The following is a 6,119-nucleotide window of genomic DNA, read 5'->3' as shown; positions in this document are numbered from 1 at the left end:
CTGTGAGTGAATACAGCCATCTTACCGTTTGATAGCACTGTAGTATCTTCATGTCAAACCAAAATAATTCTGCTAGAGTAGTGCCAGGGGCTTGCTGCCAGCAATGGTTTAATGTCTGGAAAGCCACATCTTTGATTCAACTATCATAGTTAACTTAGATTTTATTGAATTTGGTTAATGTAGCTACTTTGTAAATTTTTTTCAGTTTTTCAATTGTATAAGAAGTATAACTACAATAATAAAAACAGCAAGACAGCACCGCAGGTCTGTATCTGTATTCTTTAAAATACACCTATTTCTTACTTAGTGAAAAACATTAATCAATATTACACCAAAACTCAAAAAAGCTACAGATCAGATATTTATTATAATGAGTATATATACAAAAATCTTAATAACGAAGGTATTTTAAGTCAGAGATAATAACCTATTTAAGCTAGTATTTGACAAAACACAGTCTGGAAGCTCAACAATTGAGGCTGTCATTGTTGAAATTTATTGTAATTGACAGAATTTGACTGAAACTTAAACTACCACCGTCACCAAAATATAATCTTTCTTATACTATCAAAGCCTCTGAAGAAATGGTGAGCAGTTGCTTGTGCATGACTTTAAAAGTTTTAGCTTTGTTTTTGTTATCTGAATATTGTATGTGAATAAGGCAATGCAAATAAGATCTTTGTTTAATACCCAATTTTTAGTAACTAAATCTGGTGGCATTAGAGAATACATATATTTTGAAAATATGAAAGTCTCTCACTTGATTCAAAATAGATGACTTTTTTTACACTGTCAATGATTAAACCTGTTTGTGCAATTATTGTCTTAGTTTAAATGTAACCTAGAAGCTGACTTTGCGTTCATACACTATGCTGGATTCCTAGCTAATGAGCTATCAGTATGCCAAGAAAGTATTTTGGTTGTGTGGGTCTTTGTCTATTTTACTTTTCATATATTTAACGTGGGACTTTGGTCTCAAAAACAGAAATTCCCTTTGGACATTTCTGAATTTTTTGTATCTGATGTTTTTTCTTTTGCAACGAAACCATAAATGTAGTTCCTCCTCAGAGTTACCTACCTTTTTCAAGAAGGAACGGGAATAAAAGCAGTAGCTTCTACTTTTTGGTCTTAAGCTTCCTTCTAAAAATTGTTGAGGAACCCAAAGTGGTTTTGTTTATGTGGATTATATCAATCGTTATTTACCATATCAGAAATTAAAATTGAGAAGTTTAAAAAATATTTTTAATGCATTTAAAATAATAATAATCAACTCATTACCTGTTAACATAAATAACATTTTCTGAAAAATAATTGTATATTCAGAAATGGAAATAATTAGGGAGAAGCATACATTTATTGTACATTTTTGTAGATCTCTTTAGCGTCTGGCTTAAAAGAAAATGCTAGATTTTCATATCTGCTTCTGCATTCAATATGTTGCATTATGTTGTTTTGGTTAAAGTATGTGAAGAAAATCTGGCCTCACACAGATGTGTATTTGGAAAAAGGAGGAGTATTTTAATAGCCTTTCCAGATGATTATGGATATCCTTCTTTGATAGAATACCAAAACTCAGCAAGTGGTGGTTTCTTAAAGATTAGTTGCAACATGAAGTTTGAAATCATATCAATGAAATTTGCTTACTCGGTTACATTAAAATTCACTATTCTAAAAAAAAAAATCATTTATCTACCTTTCACTTTAAATGAACATTTCACTCGTGGCTTTTGTATATTAAGTATTGGTCATCTGGAAAATTTAGTTCAATGAGATATGCAGATCTTGTAAACGTTGACACATCATTACGCGGTATCCAAAAAATCACGTTTGTTAATATCACCTATCTCATCAGCATTTAAAAAAAAGTGTTTAAGTTTTGGAAAGCTGTCAAACTCAAGATGGCAGCTACACGTTTTCCAAAACTTTATTTTTCACTTCAAATTTTAAATTTTATCATTCACAACACATACTGCCAGGTCTTTTTTTGAAATGACAGACACACTTTGTTCATTTTCAAGAAAATGTCTGCCAAATACCGAAGTCTGGAGAACCACAGTTGGTCTGTCAATCGCTCTTTTAAGTAAAAATAAGTAGGTTGTGCAAGCAATCACCATTATTCATAGAGGGCAGACCAGCTTGGAGGCTGTTGGTCTGACTAGATTACTGCCTTTGGGTTAGGCATGCACGCTGCTCCAACTGTCTGTGGGAAGCAGGCTGATGTGGAGCAAATATGGACACTTATGCCTGAGGAGCTTCCTAGAGTAACTTCCTCAGCAGGTGCTGTAGTTACAGCAGTTTCCCTCTGAAGAGGACTGTAGGAATGGCAGCCATGCTAAGGTCTGTTGTGTCCTATAGATGGATCATTTTCACAACCATAGGCTTCAGGGAACCTTAGGAAAAAGGATGAGGAAGTCTTCTGCCTCCTCTTTGGGGGAATTATTTTTCTTTTAATGCTTTCTTTCTTATCATTCTTTATCCATTCCACCCCACCCTCCTCTTGGTGTTCAGTGTCCTCAACAGAGTTCCAGATGCCAGTCATCTTATTCTCACCATCCTAACTTCGCATACCTGTCCTGTGCTCTGCTGCTTTGTCTGATTTATTTGCCCAGAATCCGGCTTTCTGTGATGGTAACTAATGTATGACTAACCTATCCGTGAAAATGTTATCAACAAGAGCTAGTGGGAGCATGAAGTTCCCTTCCCCTCTACAGAGTGGATATTTCTAAAACTGGTGGCAGGCCATTGCAGGAGCTGAGGACAAGGAAATCTTGCATGAAAGCGTGGTACTAGTCAGTGAGAAGGGGAGCTTTAAATAATACCACACAAACATCCCCTTTGTCCACCTAGGTGTAGAGCAGGCCCAGATTGGGCCCAGTGGAACAAAAGAAAAAGTTAGCAAAAAACTATAAAGTTATTTGTGTCATTATATCGGAAGCAACTAGAAAGCTAACAACTTTTCATGGTCCATTATAGCTCTTAGATCAATTATTTACTTTTTCTCATATATTACTACATATGCAAAACAACCCAGTGAGCATCTCACTTTTAGATCCATTATTTTCTCCTCTCCCCTATTGTAAATTATCTACAAATAAGGTAAGATTTGCTTCATTGATCTAGCATTTAATAGAAGTTTTCAGTGAAATGTTAAAACTCTAATGGAAAGAAGGCCAACTCTTTTAAAAACAGATGATTATTTTTCAGATGCATATATCATACTTGGGCCGTAGATAATCCAATTGGTCTGTTAAAAATTACTATGATGGTTATTGTGAATATAGATATCTAATCTACACACTTGACTTCAAGGTTTGAAGTTACTGTAAGAGAATAAGAGTTCATCCCACGGGTCGTTTGCAGAGTTTGAGAGTGATAGAGAGGGAATAATTATGTATGTGACAAAGGAGGCTGTAGTATCACACAGCATTTAGCAAGTTTTCTTCTGATTCCCATTGCCTCTGCAGTATTCAGAGAAACTCAGAAAGAACATATTTCAGAGTATCAACGGAGCCCTCAGTGCTACTTGGTGCTTTTTGTAAGGAGATTATAGATTCACCCATTAAGAACTGTAAACCTCCATGCATTTTTTAATTTAAAAAAAAGGTAGGTAAGAGTACGGGGATATCTTAACTGTATTATACAAATTTGGGTTTGAATTCCACATTTACCAGCCATGGAGTAGTTATTACAAGCTCTTTGGCCTCGGTTTCTTTCTGTGTCAGATGGGATTAACACTTGTCTTGTATGGTTGTTAGGGGATTAGAGATAATAGTGTAAGTCAAGTGCCTCGCACATGGCAAGCACCCCTGGTATTGTTATTTGGAGAGGTGCTATGGGTAAACTGTTTACATTTAAAAGACATTCACATTCTCTGAGTTTGATGTTGCTTGAAAGCCTTCTTTCCTGTCTGGTGGCTGACTTTCCCTTTTCTTATTGTTCTAAGAATACTTCTCCATTTGGCCCATTGTAAATAGTAACAATTGTTCAGTTGTTCCATCAGAAGAGAGAAGCCTTCCTGGTGCCTGGCTGACAGAGCTCCCTGTCTGAACTGTCTAACAGCTTTGGAGCTGGAGACAAAGCACTGGGCTGTCACTTCCTCCTCTAGGAAGAGAATAGGGTCCCCAACCAAAATAGATCCTCATCATCTCACAAACACCACCCAAAATAAATACTACGGAAATGAGGGCAAAAATCCACTGTGGTGGATATTCAGACAGAATTCTTCCCAAAATAAAAATGTATTCAAAGTTCGTAGGAAGCAGTAATGGATACTACATACAGCACGTGAATCATTGTTGTACCAGTTTCAGTTATAAATTAGTAATATACTACATACAGGGCGGTTCTATTTGGATTGCTTGAACGTAGACAGATCTAGAGAAATATGCCTATGGAGCTACATTTACAAACAGGAATAGCCTATGCAAAAGTCACAAGAACCAACTCACCCATGGACTTTGATGGAAAATTAGTTAAGATCTTGGCATTAAAAAACCCATAAACTTTAGCTCTCTCACATCCATAATGAAGCTTGGAATAAAAAGCTTTTAAAGTTAAAGCTGGGTGCAAATTAGTGATAAAGATTGGGGGCAGGGGAAGGGACACCAAAAATAAACATTGAATTACAAGAGTAATAAGTATTTAACTTTTCAGTTAAATTATTGCTAAATTCAATTGTTTCTATTCAAACAAAATAATGATTTTTATCAGTCATAACTTTGCTAGCTTTTTCCCCTTATTGGCTTATTTCTCTATTGTCTGAACTTTAGATAACATCTAAAGCTGAGAGAAAATGCTAATTCTAATCCAAATTCAAGGTGAATTCATTGATAATATTATATAACAGAATTTGAAAAATGTCAGATCGTGTAACTTTTCAGACATAAGGAGCTTCATTTGCCTAAAAAAGTTGCATTTCTTCATTCATGAGAAAACCAGTTTATAAGAAGGTAGCATCCTGGTCTACTGAGATATTATTAAATATCTGGAGAAGAAAAGTATCTAATGAACTTTATAGTTCTGTTTCAGAAATGGGGGAGAGTTCTTCATTTAACAGATATCTAACTTTACTTTAAAGTTACTGGAATCAAAGTGGAATGATACTGATATTAAAAAAGATAAGTCAATAGAAAAGAATAGGGTCCAGAAGTAGATCCAAGTATATCTGGGAGTGGAAGTCATTGGGGGAGGAAATATAATATTCATTATACATACAATTCAAAGTACATATGATAAATGAAACTGGGATAATTGGCTATCTATTAGCAAGAAAATAACATCAACTCCTATCTTACAATATTCAAAAGTAAATTCCAGCTATATTAAGGAACCAAATATAAAACACGAAAAACTGTAAAGATATTAGAAGAAAAATCAGGAAAACATTTGTATAGCTATGGAATGAGAAAAGCTTTCTTTAGTAAGACAGGAAACAGGGTCAATAATATTATATTTTTAAAAAACTATTCATACTATAGAGTACTATGTAACTAGTTTATGAAGGAAAAAATGAAAAGAGTCGATTAAATAAACATGTATAACTACTGTGTGGTATAAAGAAGAAAACAAATGATCTTGTAAGAGAAAATATTTACAGTACATATAAGACAGTGGCTTAATACCCCTAATACACAAAGAGCTCTTGCAAATTAATTAGAAAATGACAGATGTGAACAGGCAATTTGCAGCAGAGGAAATACGAAGGACCAATAAACCTAAGAAAATCCACGTCTGACATCCACGTTAGTAATCACAGAAGTTAAAACTGAAACACCTGATTATCATTTGGGATGGAGGGAGAGTGTTCCTACCAGCATGAAATAACTTCAGACAAGGCCTGACACCCACTGTTGGTAAGTCTTGGGGGTAATCCTTACTCTTAAACACTTGGGATGATTCTGTAAACTGCTTCAGTCCAAAAGTAATCTGCCAGCATTTGTCAAAATAGAAAAATGCACAGAGACTTTACCTACAATCTCAGTTCTGTGTAGTTACATGACAGAAATAAAAATAAACTATATAAACCTGTATACAGGTGTGCTTATTGAAGGAAAAACGCAGAACCGTGTGATGGTTAAGAGCACGGCCACTAGAGTTAGACTCGGTGAAATTCAAGTCCA

Source organism: Balaenoptera acutorostrata, chromosome 14 (assembly GCF_949987535.1).
Source record: "Balaenoptera acutorostrata chromosome 14, mBalAcu1.1, whole genome shotgun sequence".
In the NCBI taxonomy this organism is placed as follows: domain Eukaryota; kingdom Metazoa; phylum Chordata; class Mammalia; order Artiodactyla; family Balaenopteridae; genus Balaenoptera; species Balaenoptera acutorostrata.
The sequence above is the reverse complement of the archived record's forward strand: the minus strand, read 5'-3'. Positions refer to the sequence as shown.